An 18702-nucleotide genomic window follows, 5' to 3' on the forward strand; every position below is an offset into this window, starting at 1 on the left:
GGTACAGATCCACTGCCATAAAATGCTGAGAGGTACAGATCCACTGCGTTCACATTTCCCTTGCTTTTTGGCAGACTGTGAGTTTCCCTTCCTGTTTTAACCAAGGGGAAAACCTGCTTGGTATCACCTGCATCAAAGCAAACCTTAATCCAAGCACTCAGAGTAGAGGCATCCCTGCTTGGCAAAGGTCTCTTGGCTTCCAAGATTTTTCTGAAAGTAGATGCTCAGTTTGATGGCCCAGCTTGTCTCCCCACTGGATCACCATGACAACACCTGCACCCCCCCGCCCCCCCCCAACTCCTACCCCTCAGCCACTACTTGATGGTGTTCCCTCAGGTGTCCAGCTATCATCAGACAAAGGATAACCTTTTTCAGTTTTCTTTTTTTTTCCTCCTGCGTGACTAGATGCAAGTTGTAGAATCACCAGCTGTAAATTCCATGACTGGTGGATGCACAGGGCGCAGAGGCTGCACCATCACCACAGGTCACTGGCCAGGGAGTTCCCGCCCTTTTCCCAGCACCTGAGTTACAGACCCGAGGGATTTGCATTGTCAGTGTGAACAAACGGAATTCCCGCGCTTTTACCCTTGACAGTGGTCACATGCAAACGCATTCCAGCCTAAAGACCTACACATCTCACCTCTCCCATTCTCCTGGAGATGGGACCTCGTCTCCTCCCCAGTCTATTCTCATGGAAAGGACAGAAATAAAAGGGCTATTGTGTCAGAACACCACCGCATAGAGCACAGATTGCAATCAGAGGGGATATACGCACAGCCTAACCAGCGGCAAGAGAAGAACAATCTGCCATTAGAGCAGCAGTCTGCAAACAGATTTCAAAGGGGGATCTGTACATGAGCAAGCAGCCTGCAGCTGGGCTCAGCGCCTCGTAGGACAGCTGACAGCAACAGGGAATGCTGAACTAAACCTCAGGCAAGCTTGTGGCACAGGTATGTGGCACAAGACAAAATATGAGCTGCAAAAGAACTAACATCTAAAGAAAACCACAATGAAAGATTTCTTTGTACGTCTCCTCCATGATTTTTCAATAGATCCTCAGGCAAGGAAGTTCTTAGATGCTGCTTTAAGTGGGAAGGGCATTTATTCACCCCTCCCTTCTTACACTTCTGCTATGTTACTTTTAAATTGAAACTCAAGTATGTAAACCTTACTGTTTTTTTCTTTAAACTGATGTTTTTCATCAAGTTCCTTTGATTCTCCTACTGAATGTGTCAGACTTGGACAATGACTCTGCTTACTCCATGGCCTCACCTCACTCAAGCCAAGTTCCACTTCCATGTGTCGGCTTTGCTTCTCAGAAGAAATGTCTATAGAGTACAGCAGTTTTACTGTTATTTGTAAGCATGGTACATGGGCTTTTAGGTAGGGGGCTATTCCCCCTACAAACACAAAAAGAGTCCCAATTAAGCTTGAAATGAGAAGAGAGAAAATAAAGCCATCTCTCTCTTCAGGTAGGAAATGAAGAGACAGAAATTAAGTGACTTAATTTAAGCCAAATATTACACAATCCAATCTTGTAGTTTTTTACCAGGAGAATATGATAACCTAATATTTAACAGCTTCGATAAATGGAATAGAATAAGGACACGTAAAAGTGACTTGCCTGCTGCAAGGAAAGAGGACAGTAACACCTGCACATCTCTGTCTACAATCCATTTTCTGTAACAATCCATTTTCTGTCAGACAGGAAGTCTGAAAGACATTTTTTACTTATATTGATATTCTCCTACAGGAAAAAAAAATATATAATATCTGACATTTTAAACAGAGATGAGCAAAACAATATTATTAATTCAGGTCACAGCCCACACTTTCAGAGTCTTTATTGGAAGTATTACAAGGCATTACATGGTAAACAATGGTGGTATTTCCACAATATTTGCCAGCAACATTAATTTTCTCCATTTTGGAGAGTTAATATCCAATTGCTTTTGTTGGCACAACTATGAAAATCTTAAGACCAACTTTAGTCCAATAAGTGCACATTTACCTAAAAGTTAAAAGCTAAAATCTAATACCACCTCTCTTTAGTTATTGAGCAGTATCTATTTTAATTATCAACAAACTTCTTACTTCTATCACTAAAATTTACCATCCTGTTTTCTTCTACATATTGGGTAAGAGAAACAAAAGGACATTAGAGATCTATAGAAAAGTTAATAGGGAAGAAAAACAATCAGAGTTACTTTAACAGAATACTGAACCAGGGAAGCCAGCTTAGCAGCAAGTGTGTGAACCTGTACCAGTCTTCATGCTAATTGCCTTAAAGAATCTCTTCTCTAAGAGACAAATCCACTCGAGTAACACAAACTTCCTACAAGCTGAAAAAAGAAGCAGTAAGCTTGTGCCTGTATACAAAAACCACAAGTGTTTTAGCACAGCAAGGTTTGAATATTGTTTTGGGTTTTTTTCCTCCAATAACTCCAATTACCTCCCCCAGACAGTATGCCAGCAGAAGTCTGTAGCCTATCCATTATAATTCTACACAGAAGTCAAGTAACAAAGCAGCAGTGGGGTTTTTCTTTTCTTCTTTTACTAAATTAGAAACTGCTGCCTTTATATTTCTGAACTACTATCAAGAGTATCCAGTTAGATATTTTCTCCCTGCATCTTTCACAAAGAGTGATGTGAAGGGCCAAAAACTTACAACAACAATGGAGATGGGGAATCCCCAGAAGAACTAGAAGTATAATGAATTGCTCTGTAGGATTGCTCCCATATTCAGTGTCTCCAGGACAGGTATAATGCGGTCAGACCACATCAGAAAGGCTCAGGGGGACTTGCCCTATACACATTAGACTTATGCTAGAGATCAAGCCTTGTTTTGGGAAAAGCTTGGAGAGAAAAGTGCAAAACGTACTTCAAACCAACGTGCTGCATTCAGCCTCTGTCAAACTCAAACACTGTTGAGTTCCAGGGGAACTGACAAAGTTCAGATGGTGTTGTCTCATGTTTTTTGTTTTCCTTTTCTTTTCTCCTCCTATTCTAAAACCTGAGTTTCTAAACTGAAGGGTCAAGGAAGAGTACATAAGTTAGTAGAATTTTGTATGTTTTGATTAAAAGTGACTGTGTAGAAGCACTGCTTTGAATTTGGAAGGCATACAAATTATGGCCTATATCTTCTGTCTCATTTGTAACTCCAAAATACGTAGCAAGTTGCTAGACTCCAGCAACTTACATATCAGCACAACTACAGAAATTGACAGTGCTGCTCAGTTGATGATCGCTGGCTTATTACACAAAGGAACTGGCAAGCAAGTTTTGAGAACAAGATAAAATGCTTCATCAACTGTTCCAGGATGGCCGTATCATATGATTTCACCATTTTCTAAAAAGTGATATTAAAAAATAATTTATTTTTTTCTTTCAAGCTGTACAAGTCTCATTGCGAAAGATAACTAATATTTTGATAAATGTCTTCTTATCATCATGAGTTTTTAAAAGTTTGTGGTGGAACAAGTAGAGAAACATACACCAGAATTAGCAGGAAGTAAAAGTTTCAGAGCCAAGCTTTTGCTGTAAGCAGCCAAATTCAAGAAATTCCTAATTATTAAGCTTGAAAGTGTTCAGATCTCAGACTATTTTTCGTTCTCATAGAAAAGCATCACCATAACCTTGAACTTTTATCCACAATTTTGGCTAGAGCCTTGCTATTCCTTATGGCTATTCCACAGAATTTCCTTACTAATACTTCACTGAAAGTCAAAAAGATGCACAGTAGTGCCAGCTTCAAAACAGCCTGGTCACTCCCTTCCATTGGGAGTCTGTACACTACTAATCCTCCACGGAGGGGAGTTAAAAGGCCAGGGACACTTTTAAGCATGAAAATTCTTCCTGAATGCCCATTTCCAGAAGTCTGGTGTTGACCATTTCAGTGGAAACAGAACAAAACTTAGCCGAGACTAATCCATTGATCTAAAACTTCAGTCTTCAGTCTCATTTCTATTGTTACATGCAACGTATGGGAGCAGACTACCTCCCACTTACAAGAAGAAGACAAGCATTGCAAAGCAAACTCCAAAATCTCTCCAGAGACGTCATTTCACCAATGCTACCCTGCTCACCTACAGTAGAGACTTTATAAGTTTTATGCCCCATTTTTCATGATAAGTCCCCCCACACAACTCTACTCACTTCCAAAAACCCATCATCTCCTACCACTACCCATACCAATAATCAGTCTCATCAATAAAACTGATATGTTCCTAACCCTTCATGAGGATAGAGCATATATTCCATCCACAAATACGCCTGTTATTTTTTTTCCAGTGTTCATAAAGCTTAAAGAATCTATCAACAAATCCACATTTACATCATCTGGACCTCAAAACTGCCTGCACCAAATTACTCTTACATTATGCCAGTACATATCTGAGGGCCAGGCATGTGAAGTGACTCACTGAGTATTGCCAATAGGCATTTCCTCATGTGCTAATATCATGGCATCCAAGAAGAGGGAGGATCTGCTGTCTGAATAGTCTAGGAGGCAATTCAGTCCCCACCAGCAGTAGATAATGAGCATATCAGTTTACATTTAAATACAAGTTATTTGGGCAAGACTCAAGACAGAAGCTTCAGAGGCACTGTGTGTGACGTTTCAGTCAGGGCCTATATGAAAGAAGATTTTTGAAACTACGTGCTCTCTACATTCACTACCATGGCTTTAATGCCACATATCAATTTGAAACTGGCGTGGATGGACCAGCTTTGACAGCTTCTGCCATCACATACCTCAGTGAAAAACCCTCCCCAGAAGTTCAATCAATGCCCCCATACCAGTCCCAAATACTGAAAATTATTTCTTAAGTTCAATAGCTACAACCAGCAACATGTACATACAAGCAAGAAAAGGGACATCAGTGAACTGGAGGAAAAAAGTTTAAATTATTGCGGTGTTAAATGTAAATCAGTTCTGAGATCCAGCCACCTAATTGTCCATTAAGATATCAAAACAGATGCTTCTTTTAATTTTATAGTCTTCTAAAAGGGAACTCAAGAAAATGCCGAGCATTACTCATAGTGGATCTACAGGATGGAGCTTTTGACTCATGACTCATCCAATATAAGTGAAAGCAGTTCATAAGCAGAATCTGAAAAGTTTCAAAGCACAAGACAAATATACCTTTAAATAAACCATTTCAATAAAAAGGAAAAAAAAAAAAATCATTTACAGGAAGCAGAGGACAGTGGTTACAGCTAAGGAATGAAAATAAGGAAGTCATCCTGCTTTCTACAATAAGGCTTGTCACCAACTTTGGTGGTGACATATAAGATGACAATAAAAGAGAGAAAAGTCAAATCTCAGAAGGGAAGTGCCACTTGTTCCCGTGCACTCACCTCAACTCAGAAAGCAGTAAGCACAGAATGGATGACGTTAGAAGCCATGTCAGCAAACTGCACAAAGGAACACACTCCTTAGTAACAGAAGTTAAAGCTACCCCTAATTTAAAAAAACAAACAAACAAACATCATCATCTTGTACCTCAGGACAGTTGCTACCTACATTGATGCATCCTCTTCAAATAGGATTGAAATTAGACGTTCTGATTCTAGATGAAGACCAACCTCTTCCAAGATGTCAGAGAACAGAGCAGGAGGACTAAAGGTAAGCTTTAGGCCAGGAGAAATCAGTAAGAAAGACAAACATATTGAAATACCCAATAGCCCTAACGGTAATATCAGTAGTGAAATAAATCCAAAACATGTGGTATATTTAGGGGTTAAGATCTTGCTAAAATTGCATGTACAAAACAAATTTCTGCAAATAATTATCAGGTCACATACTCATAAAAGTCAAGAGAAGCTATTTTATTACTTCTTCATCTTATTTACAGAATAGAGACAATGTTAGTCAGCACAAGTAGCTATTTGCAAGCAAGAAGTCTTCAATCAGTAAGAAAGGAATGTAATTAAAATGAGGGAAATCCAAAGCACAGTTATACCTACCAATCATGTCATCTAAATTGTACTATTTTCTTCACTAAAAATAAAGCTTTGAAACAAAGATGCCATATTTTATGCAAGTTCTTGATTACCTTTCTGCCGAGGGAGCATGTAATTTACAAGAAAGAGGACTTAAAGCTTTAAGTGCCTCTGACTTAATTCAGCATGCTGTATTGATGGTCCCATTTAGATGATTCCATTTTAGGCCCCTCTAACGCATTAAAGGCATGACTTACTCACATCCATTTGGCTAATGATCCCCTACTGCTCTAAAGTAAATGACAGCTATTTACAGTAAATTATTCAATTAGATAGAGGGAAGTGCAGCATTCATTTTATATTGTTTGACATGGCAAAACAGAAGTGTGCAAGAAGGCAGGTGGGGCATTTTAATCTTTCAGAATCAATTGTTTAATCCACAGCAAGAAAATGCACTCTGCAATACTCATCACCGTCATGATGTTATTGTAAACATTCTAAGAGACACTGATTTTGCAACTTCAGATAATACAATTCTGCCCACTTCAGAAGTCACTCATCACACCACACAAGGAGTGCCGTTAGGCAGCATCTTGTACAACTGCTTCCTTTGTAAGCGCAATTTCAAATTGCACACAATGAGATTTCTCTTTCTTTAAACACATGCCACCTGGCACCTAGGAAACCAAATTTCTTTATTATTAATAATAATAATAATAATCTGGGGAATCTGCAGTCCTGACTCTCAATTAATTGTAATGGGATTTATACTTCTAAGTGTCTACCTTACTTTCAGAGAGAGGTCTGAATCTCCTAAGATGTCTGGGCAGAGGGATAATTTCTTCTTCCTTGGATTACAGTGAAAGGACAGCTCAGCTCCCTCACAAAATAAGGAAAGGGATTCAGAAAATTAATTAAATAAAGGACATGACTGTTAAAGGAGGAATTCTCCTTATTGTGGGTATGAGAACAAAGTCCAAGGCATAAGTAAGGCTACTATGCCTCAAGGCTGCCAGCAACCATGTTTGCACAGCTCCCACGTTGCTAGCATTTAAAAGAGAGGGGGGAAGTGAACTGGCATCGTGCCTGAGCCCTCCTAGCTCACTGATTTTTGGAGTTTATCTCATGTGAATCTGGACCACTGCAGAATAAGTACCAGGCACCCCAAATAGAAGAACATTGGCTAACTTGCCAATGCATTTAATTTTCCTTAGGCAGAGGGCCAAATTCAGCAGACACAGATCCTACTAATTTTAATGGAAGTTACACTTGCCTATGCCAGCAAGTGAAGTTTGCCCCAGGGACTGTGAGCATCACACTATAGAAAATACAACTGTAGCCAGCTTTTTAGATTCAAAGTACATATTTGAATGGCTACAGAATTGACTACTTAGCTTTCCTTTGCTTCACTGCCTCTGAAACTGCTGGCACAATATAATGCCTCCTGCTCTTCATATGTATTTACATGCTTCTCCAGGGGAAAAGGGTTCCAGCCTGGCAAAGGCAAGGGGCTTAGGCACAGACTGTTTACTGCCACTAGACTACTGGGAATTTAGCTGATGTTTGGTACCACCTATGCAAAAGCACTGGCCAGATTTTTCAGAAGACCTCCTACACACAGTTCTTGAATTCCTGAGGAAGGTCTGCTTTTCAGTGGCCCCTGGGACTATTGTCTGCAATTTGATACTTATTTTACTGGCTACTTTCCCCTTCTTATGAAGTATTTATCACTTTTTAAGTCCCAGCTCCTTCAGAGCAAAATATATTTTAATCAACTATTAGTTGAAATCTTTAGTGGCTTTAAACAACAGATTCTGTATCAGTTCATACCAAGCACCCCTATTCCATTACTCACAAAAACTGAGAATTCCTCTCTATTTGAAGGAGTTTTTAAGGGATGCTGTAATACAAGTTAGTTTAGTAAAAATTCTAGGCCTCAGCAAATTGTACTCTTGCCCTTCAGTGGTCAACTCTGCTTTACTTACACGTGTTTCCTGCTTCCCCTCCTGCTCTCAGACTAAACAGAGTTACATCTGCTGACATTCCTCCTTTGCACAAGTGGCCCAGGCTTGCATTCTTTAAGTATGTGATGATCCTCTGAAAAGTTCCACAATTACTTCTGGCTGAAAAATTACCTGTCGGAAAGTCACTGAGTTAAGCCAGATTGCAAGCCAAATTCTTCATCTACTAAGAAATTCAGAGTAGTAAAAAGATAGCATAGCCCTTGAAATTGCCCAGAAAGAAAACAAAACAAACAAACAAACAAAACAGATAAACAAAGAACAAAAAATAATGTGAACTTGGATCCACATTTTATTATGGTAAAGGGAAGTTGTCTATTTTCGTGAATTAAACTTTTAAAACACTTCTATAGTTCTGAAATCCCCTGGACAGCCTAATAGCAAGCCCAGAGCAACTGAGACATTCAAGGTACATTGCCAATAAAGCTGCTACCCATCACTGTTGCGCTGAGCAGGATTAAAAATGAAATATTGAGTGTACAAAATAGCACGCATATTTCTGAACAGTTGTTCAGCATAGACTGCTTTGAGTGACCACAGCCAGAAGAAATGAGGTGGAGAGGGCTGGAGGAATCAGTTTTCCCCCCTGGTTCTTTGCAGACAGGCCCTTCCCCAGAAGCAGGCTGTCATGGGGAGCAGAGGTCCCATGCATTTGGAGGGAGTGTAACCCAAGAATGGAGCTGGTGTGGTTGCCAAGAAAATCTAAGTGTAACTTGCAGAAGGAACAACTTAGCCTAGGACTTGACATCACCCTTTCAGATGGCACAGAGAGGAATACTGTGGCACAGGGACTTGGAGCTCCTGTGTTCCCATCTCATTTTCTGCCATTCCTTGCTGTCTCAATCACACAGCAGAAGTTTCACCAAAACTAATACATTAATGACTCCAAATAGATTGGATTCACAAGCAGCATTTCCAAAACACTCGGACACCCCTTGCTGTACAATTATAGCAAAACACAGTTTTTCTCCACCTTATGCAGGTGCCCTGCATTCTCATTCATATTACAATTAACAGACATTAAGGGTCAGGTACACATATCAGCTAGAAAATGACATGATGCTTAGTGAGCCTAAGCCTGCTCCCATAACATCAAGCGTTGAGAGGTTTTTTCTCAAACCCCTTGACATTGTTTTCAGCTAGAGTAATATTAACTAAACAAAGGAACAGGCAACGTTTCCATAAGGCATTGGGTATGCCATCCCATAATCTTCCCTCTCCCTCATTTCATAATTCATACATGTTTATCTAAAGTATAGACACAGCATTTTTAATAGCACCGAGAATGAAATAGAACCACTCCCTGAGGTTTTCCAGGACTCCCACAATGTCAGGAGCTGCTTAATACATCTGTGAAAGCAGAAAGCTAGCTTTTTCTTCTTTCTAAATTAAAAAAAAAAAAAATTTTTTTCTTCTTCAGCAGCCAGAGGTCACCTTCTCCTCAAAAGTCCTATGAACATTCACCTCTGTCATATGCTTAGGGGAGAGGAATGGGAAGACAAGCAGGAATAGTCAAACAAAAGGATGCAAGAAAGCAGATATGAAAGAAAAATCTGCTCTGGGGAGGTACTTGCATTGAAAACAACCATGATTTTATTTATATATTAAAAAAAAAAGTGACACACAAGTCTCTTTGCACCAAAAGCTTCCAGATTTAAGTGTCAGTCTGTTGGAGACTGTAAGTCCCTGGTACAGAGCAGTGCTTCATCAATGGTAAGAGCACATTTCAGACAGTAATATGCAGTACATTACTCATCCTTAAACAAGGAAAATCCATTTTTCTCTTGAAAATCAACATGATAATTTTTTTTTTTTTTTTTTAACCTCTAACTTTCTCTTCATTTAATAATTTTTCCAGAAGCGCTTAAAATCAAACATATTTGGAGAAGTTACAAAACCTTGCATAGGGGCTCAATTTCCTACAAGTAAATACCCCCATTTTCTGTAGTTCTAATCAGTTCTGCTTTCTATGTCAATCCTATTAGCTGGCAACCTCCAGTGCATTTCTGTGACTGCTGTATATTCATTCCTCCTCACTGTTTTAAAAGAAATCTATTAACCCACTTTGTAACTTGCATCAAAATGGGAATCCTGGCAGAATAAATGAGACACTAATGTTTATACCTCACAAAGTAGAAGGATAACAGATCTTTTAAAGGGAAATTTCATTTTTATTCAAAACCAACTGAAGCGCAGGGATGTTTATTCCAAAAGCCTTCTACCAGTGGAGGACTGTCATACAAAGCAATGTATGTAGAAGCTCCAAACTGGCAGTGACCAACCTATCTTCCAAACATCAGACAGCATAACCCTACAGATACCATTCTGAAACACTTAGCTGAGGTGCAAGACTAATTAACATGGTGTTTTAGCCAAGCCATGGCTGCTGTAGTACCTGAAAGGAAGGTAAATCTGTGCCCCTCACTTGCTATAAAGCAGTGTCTTAACAGCTCCATGCAGCATAGCCATGCTCTTATGTTTCTAGAGCATACAACCATCTCTCCTTGTAGCTAATCCTTGAAAATATGAAATCAAATCAGACTTCTTCACCCATGCTCAGGTTTCTAAGAGCATCTTATACAGAAATCAAGAGGAAAAAAGCAGCCACACAACACACCAAAAGTAACCTTACTTCAGTTGTGCTCTGGCAAAAATCCTAGGCAGCAACAAGATTTTCCTTTTAGCTAGCAAACAGATTCCATTTCCTTTTTTCCAGAGCCCACATCCGTATATATTCAACTGTAGTTTTGGTATCAGCATTTATGGCTTTCATATGGTTACCATTTCTAAGGAAACCACTTCCTCAGTATAGACATAGCTAGTATATTTTCTTTTTTCACATTATTCTGGATTTGGCAGAGTATTTGTATGAGTGGGGAGAGAGGGAGGAGAAACCACAAGGGATAGATATCAGACCAAAATAAAACAAAGGTAAGCATGTTTCTTAAGACACAGGAAATTGAATATGCAAAAAGCAGTGGGATATCTTCCCAAGCTTGCTTTCTGTCTGTCTTCTTTCAATATAGAGATTCTCCACCATTCAAATCTTTCCTGGTGGGACTTCATGCGATCAGTAACAATTATCCCTGGTACTGAGGCTACAGTGTCCCAGGAGCAGAGCTTTTGCCTGCCCTAATAGTATGCAGATCGATACATTAAATTGAAAAAGAGAAGTCTAAGGAACAGGCACAGATGTTTCAGTCTACCACTGACATGCCGTGTGGCCTGACATCAACCATTACAGCTGCTTGCTCCATTGCACAGTAACAGTGATTTTTTTTGACACATAATAAATACTACCTACAGAATACAGCCATCCATCCTGACACATCTCACCTGGCCTGTAACAAACAAAATTTGGAACAAATGAAAAACCCAAAGATCAGTCCACTATTGGCACAATCAATGCATTTAAACTCCATTGCATTTAGGATAGACATGTCTAAAACCCATAAGCTTGGCAGTGTGGGAGGGGGGTAAAAAAAAAAAATTCAAGTTACTCAGATCCTGATCTTTGAGAACAAGTTGACCTAGTTTAAATTCCTCCTGTGCTTGCCTCTCTGAATAGGTTGGCTTTGTCAGCTGCAGCGCCTGGGAAAACAGAGAGTCCAGCCAGCCTTGGAAGATTGCTCCCAACAGTATTTTTACATTTTCTAATGGTTGCTTTCTGATAACTCAAAAAAATTCTGATATATGTATTTATACCTGTTAAATTTTCCATTGGGACTCCAGCTGCAATCTTAACACAGCTAAAGATCAGCAGGTCTTTCCATTTCAAGCAAACAAGTTTTCATGTAAGTTCTTTCTCCAAACAAAAGTAGATCTTGTGAAACAGATATTTAAGAACCATTTCAAAGAATCAGATCAGAATTGAGGATCAGACTTTAAAATAAAGAAAACAAAGCAAAAAACACCAGAAATGCTAAATTTAATGTACATTGATTTTTAGGATCAAATAACATTTCCAGGATAATAGAAAAGTACATCTGCAATTATGTCATTTTTTAATACAAATCCATTAGGAACATAACTTTAAGCAAATAACGGCTTTTGTTTTACCAGAGGACAGTATGGATCCCAGCAAAAGATAGCAATCATGGAGCAGAGCTGGTTTACACCACCTGAAAATACGGCTCACCTTGCCATAGAGAGCTACAATCAGCACGCGATAACCCAGGTTTACCAATGTGCACTTCTGATCTTCTCTTGCTCTGCCCTGAAGTAGGCACTGACCTAACAGAAGTTTGGAATATGTGATACAATGAGCCATCGTTGTGGAAAACAACCTCTCTGAACACCACTTCCGTACACAGAAAATTCAACCCATGTTGCAAATACTATAGGCTGCTTTCTGCCTATACACTCATGTCTTATCTTGTCTAGTTGATGACTTTGGCCTGTGCTCTGATCCTACAGAAATCATTTCTGAAGTTCTATTCAGGATTTACTTTTTAATACTACAGAAACAGTCAGCTAGGAAAAACAATAAATAAAAGTCACTTGGTTCTCACAATTAGCTAGGGGGTACGGAGAGTAATTTAAAGAGCAAAAGAATTTGGAGGGATGTTGCAAAATCAGAAGCATATTCAGTTGCTCTCCCTGAAGTTTTGCCACTCTATCTATAGCTTTTAGGAACTAGCTACTGTAAGTTGCATACAATACAGAACTTTGATCACTCAAAGCATCCAACCAATAAATCTTTATTAGTAAAATACCCTATTAATTACTGCAATAGTTAAAATAATCTGAAGAAAATGAAATAGATATTCTTATCACTACAGAGGAAGGCAGTGCTCATTTCTAGCCAGCGACTGAGATATTTCCTACTCTGACTTCTGAGTGCATTTCTGCCCACTGCAGAGTGGAGAGAAGGAAAAGAGAGGTAAACAGCCTGGTCTATCAGCAGACCTATGGTCAAATTACTCCAAGAGACATTGAACACAGCTGAATTAATATGTTCATCAAGAAGGGAGTGAATGCTGTTACATCTTGTTTAAAAATACATTTTAAAAACAACTTCCGATTTTTCCCTCACCTTTATAACTCTGAGGGAAAGGCATTAGGTGTGAGTTCCATGCACACGCTGCTGGTATGTAATGTCGTAGTACAAGTGAGGTGATGATTTAGTTTTGTGTCACTTTGCTATTATTCAGTCACACATAATAAATGAATTGAAATTAATTGAAAGGCTCAATTTGGCGGCAAATGACAGGGGGGTTGTTTCTGGTGTATTTGTTGTTGTTGAAGGAAACAGAAAGTTACTAAACAAGAATTTTCAAAGGTGTTAGTTGACTGTTAGGATCATCAAGGCCTCGTTTCTGCCCTGAAGTGGAAAAGGACTATGCTTACATTCACAGACTGGCCCTAATTCTCAACTATGCTCTTGCAGATGATTTTAAGCTAGTAGTCTACCTGGTCCCTAGTGCTGGCAGCATATAGCCACATCTGTTACAGCTTCCTTCCACTTTTCTTAAACCATGTGTGGAGACCGTGATCTGGAGAACAAGAATACTGCTGCATCTTTGGCAACATGCTTCCTTCCAGCTCGTCTCTCCCTCGTGGCTCCTCCCAACACCAAAGGCAAAGAGCAGTTGCTGCGCAGCCTTCACACTGGCTTTCTAATTGTCTGCAATTGTTCATTCAGTACCTGACTTCGAATAAATCAAGGAAACCATTTTGAATTTCACAACATACAAAGCTCTGCCAACTCTATTCCTTTGTTAACACTGTCCCGCCTACTAGTTTGGGCCCCACTGGAAGACAGAGATTAATCCAAAGTCTTAATCAGCAGTTGGCATAATGTCGAAAGCAGACTCAATTCCCTTTACTTCTGCTGGAGCAAGCAATGAAGCTGAGCTCTTGTTTCATTACCAAAAAGAGTTTCCAGAGGAGAAGTGGCCAATTCATCCCCTTTGAAAATCTTCAAATAGTCAGGTCCATCTGGTGATCATTTCCAAAAGATCAGCATTTGGTTGCTTATTTAAAGTATAATTATAATTTTTTCTACAATCATATCTTCTCTGGTTTCTTCCTTGGCTCAGTTTTTGGTACTGGAAACTGAAGGCCATCTAACTCAGACAAACCCATTAGCTGGGGAAGACAGAGTTTCCAAAGCTGGAACAAAACTCCCCTGCCTAAAGTTTGCTTCTCTATGGACGAACAGCTGCATTCTCAGACTCTCAATGAACTTGTAAAAATCTTTTTCCAGAACAGCAACAACAGCACAAGCACAGTTCAGCTCCCACTGTCTGCCTTGTTACAGCTCCCTGTTTTGATTCAGCTTTCTTTTTAGCAGCCAGAAGGACTATTCATTTGCACTTAATTCAACCAGTTTATGCTAACAATAGCTTTAAAAAAATTCACCGCATCCAGCCCCTCAATTTCTTCTTCAGTAGCATATAAAAATGGCATTAAAACTTGAAAAAATGGAAAGGTACCATCACCAAAGATAGAGGAGTGTGTAATGCAATAATGAAATGTGAGCAGAATGAAGCTCTACAGTGCTTGGTTTCTAGTATAACTCCTACATCAGTTATGGTGGTTTGTTCTTAGCTTCAAGTTTTTACCTGCACAATTTTTTGTTCTTGCTTTTTTTTTGAAGGAAATGCAAGAATATCAGTTGTTTCTAGATAGCATGAAACCACAGATAAAGTCTAAAGTGCAAATACAGCAGCCCTCAGGCTCATCTCTCTTGCAGATCAGAATACAAATGATTCCTTCTCTATTCTGACTTATTCAACAAGATATAGGCTGTTCAGAAAAAGAACTACAAAGCTCTGGAAGGGTATATTCTGGTTTTCATGGCGTTTCTATGTGGTTGTTTTTGGTTCTTTCCCCCACCTCTGAAGCCCTTTAGACACACAACCAGAGCAATCTAATAGCAGAATCTGAAATGAGAGAACCAATATACAAGCACAAAAAAAGTAGTAAAAGCAACCAAACAAAACAAACGACACACCCGTCTTAGATAACCTAATGAAAAGTTGTAAATTCAAAACAGTTTACACTACTTAATGTGCGAAAACACCCAGGACTTCTGTTCTACCAGGATCCCAGCCCAGCAAAGTACTTAAGGACGTTGATAAGCAAAATAATGAGAATGTTTAAAACCTGACACCTGCTTTGTTACTTCAGGGCCAGCAACCTCGGCACTGCTTGTCACACTTCACTGAAATTAGTTGCATTGATCTTCACTCCCTGCTCATAACCTCGCCAACCACCCTGTGGCTCAGAGCATAGGCCACTCCACACCAGACTTGGCACAGCTGCTGTTTTTTCATTACAGTGCATGGAGCAAAAAGGAGTCACTATGCATTTTGACATAGCTTTGATGAAACCACAGAGAAACCTAGTTTAGAAGCTTTTAGGAAGACAATAAGGAAAAGAACACGTCCCCCTTGTACCACCTCATAGGAATAGCTGCACAGCATGCCTACCTGAAGTGCCATTAGGCAGCAGCTGCTCCTGGTGGCTCATTTGAAACTGAGGCGTTTCTCTGGGCTGATGCGGTTGTCTGGTTAGTGCACCAATTGGATTCTGGTCCTGGTTCCCACACAGCCCAGTGAGTCACTTATGTCCTTCTTGACTCAGCAAAATGCATGCCCAGTCTGGAATTTATGGAGAACATGCTTCAGGCCAGTTTATTTCATTGAGACTTGTGCATGCTCTTTGTTTGAGGAAGAATGACTTTTGCTAGGCTAAATCCTTTACCTTCTACAAAAGGAAAAATATTAAATAGCAAAGGGCTATTCTTCCCTTTCCACTGCCTTTGTCTTGCTTATTTAGTCAATAAACTACACAGAAATGAAAAACTGTCCATTTTATCCCCCATTGCGCGAACATAACTCTCAGATAAAGACCATTAGAGTACATTGAATAACTCTAAGATGTGAAAATTTGGCCAAAGCAATTTTTTAGACAAATTAAGTATGCAGAATGCAGCCGGCAATCTGTTGCAAATGATAAAATACAAGACTTCAACGTGCTGTACAGACTTACCCTGCTTTCATGCTAGGATCACAGCACGTAATGACCAAGTCTTTAGATGGGTATTGAGTTAGGAAGTAATACCCAAAATACATGGTTTCAGGCAAACAATGGTCTGACAACTAGAACAATGTATCCACACCAGTAAAAAAAAACAAAACAAAGCAAGTTTGTGGTGATGATCTTGTGAATGAGAAGCTGAGTACAGGGCAGTAATGTTACAACTCAATCTCAAATGAAAACTAATTAACCACTTAGGAAAAAAAGGAAAAAGGAGGTAGCAAATTAAAGCTTCTTCACAAATAACCCAGTGCCTTTAAGTCGGCCATCTTTGGTAGAGAGGAGCAGTAACAATGATAGGGCTGTCAGAGGGATAACATTCTAACATAGGATGCAGGTTCTCAGCACAACAGGGTGACAAAGCACAGGGGCTGACAAGCATCTGCCTTCTCAATATTCAGCCTTCCGATCCCCAGAAATATTGGGAATTATTTGCACAAACATGGGTACCACCAAACATAAAGATAACTCCTACTATAAGCAGAAAGCAACGTGATAAGGAAAAAAAAAAAGAGAGGGGAGTATCTAAGACTGTCCTCAACCATTTATATAATTGAAATAACCACAGTTTGGCATACGCCTTGCCTGCATGCACAGTGTAGGTGGGACACTGGCTTACTGAAGTTCACCATCAGAAACTTCTGGTTCTAGAATCAGAACTACCACACCTATTCCTCATCACCTTGCAGGAGAAAAGAAAAATCGATGTAGTAAATGTCCTGTGAATAAAGAAGGAATACCTCTTTCCTTTATCATTTCAAAGCTCTCGTGCACAGAACTTTTGAGGATTGCTTTCATTAATCTGAAGATACAATTAAATCACAAAACATAGCGAGTCTATTAATATATGAGCCAATCAAACATTGTTGCTCATGCGCCACATAGGGAAACAGTCTAAGCACAATCCTATCATACATACAATAACTCTAGCACTTCATAAGAAAAGTGGACTTGCTGCAGAGACTGTCACAACAGTTAAATGCTGCAGACTTTACTCTCTGTGAGCTTCAAGCTTCCTGAATGCATACAGGACAGCACGGATATGTACAGATGATCATGAAGTCCTAAACTGGCATATATTAATCTCATTCGGAGTGAGACTCAGAGATCTTTGTGGGTCACTTCCAGCTGAGGATATTCTATGATTCATTTATCCACCCAAAAAGAAACGTCTTTCATGTCACTAGAAAGCACAGATGCTTTGAACGAAGGGTAGCACTTCCACTGCAGCAACCAGCACAACAGTGCTCAAAGAGAACTTCATCCCACGCTCTCATCCCAAAGGTGTGATAAGGGCTCTCCAGAATAAATACAACATGAGCCTTATTTAATCAAGTGACCTACTGAATTCCAGCCAGCATAATCACTTGTTTTCCATCACCAAAGGTTCATAGGACCAAAGATATTTTGATACTGCAATATAAGAAAACCATTCCTTACATTTGCTCTAATTTTATTATTGCCTACAGTTTCTAGCAGCAATTTGGACTCTAGACTTTACTCTTCTGCACTAGAGCTGAATAGTGTACAGCTATATTCAGCAAGGCCTAGCAGCATTTATAGCAATATCTTCAGTTTCCTTTTGATGTTACCTTTTATTTCCATGCTGTAAGCAAAGACCGAAGCATAATATAAATTTTGATCAGCACTAACTGAAGAAAATTACAAAGAGCTGACACACTTAAGTTTTATCAACTACTCAGCCTTTGAACAGCCTCACAGCCTTCTCCATCACTTTTGACTTTCATTACTCCAGAATAGCACTTAACTGATTTGGGAAAGTAGTATGAGAATGGACAAAGCTACTTCTTCGGCTGAACACAGGTAGCACCCTGCCTTGCTCAGCAAACTTCATAAAGAGAGTGGAGACAGAGGGGGCTTTACTTGTTTCTTGAACACTGCATACTTGTGCTAAGAGGTAGTAACTAAATTAGCAACACCTCATAGGTTTGTGATAGTGCAATCTCCTTCCAAGAGCAGCAGGCTTACTGTATAACAGATAGACTAGGAGGGGGACCTCCTATCCCCTTGAAGTTGACAGTCCATGGAAGATTTCCAATAGCTCTAACAAAGGCTTTAGGCATCCATGAGAATTAAAGAAATCACAGACATTTTTACACAACTAAATATTCCTTCACTTAGAAGTAACAGATTCCTACTATTCAACCTTCAGATTATTGATAGAATAATGTTCCTATTAGCAGGTCACTCACTGATTTTTTCATCAGCGTATGAAGAAACTGCTTAAAACTGAACTATTTTTCATATAAACATGATTAACTGTGCAAATGAATTAGCACAGCAATGCATTCAAATCTTCCCCATCTTCCAAAGGAGCAATGCATTATTATAAAATACAAGTTTTAAACCAAGCCCTGTTTTACTCTCATTAATATTAGACCGGCACACAGTAATAGCACACTGCTAACATAGCCACCGAGACAAATTCCCTTGTCAGCTCTTACAAGTTCAGCAGGGTTGGCTGCTTTATTTGATTTATGACATCAGAAGCAATGTAAAACCCTGTGTGTGGTCCTTGGGAAAGGAAGTCTCAGCAGTGGCACTGCTGCAAGAAGGACTCACAGCCTCTCTGTCACCCAGAGAGATGCAACAGCCAGCAAAGCCACAGAACAGACCTGGAAAAATGTGAATAGATCAAGAAAACATTGCAGACACAGGCAAGCATACTGAA

At 39.5% G+C, this 18702-nt stretch overlaps 1 protein-coding gene across 6 annotated transcripts in view; it reads right to left on the reverse strand.

Moving 5' to 3' along the window:
• Window positions 1-18702, reverse strand: part of INSC (INSC spindle orientation adaptor protein) — a 124259-nt gene that overhangs the window by 94724 nt on the left and 10833 nt on the right. Inside the window, exon 1 of one of the 6 annotated variants that reach the window (XM_042882185.1) lies at window positions 7929-8006. The exons of 4 other annotated variants lie outside the window; for them this stretch is intronic. The gene's annotated coding sequence lies outside the window, so the exon portion shown is untranslated. Of the gene's footprint in view, window positions 1-640; window positions 674-7928; window positions 8007-18702 lie in introns of those variants that run through there. One more of the 6 variants, XM_042882186.1, reaches the window with a different exon arrangement.

This window comes from Lagopus leucura, unplaced genomic scaffold (assembly GCF_019238085.1).
Source record: "Lagopus leucura isolate 7727_CA_CO unplaced genomic scaffold, USGS_WTPT01 Super-Scaffold_100033, whole genome shotgun sequence".
NCBI classification, from domain to species: Eukaryota; Metazoa; Chordata; class Aves; order Galliformes; family Phasianidae; genus Lagopus; species Lagopus leucura.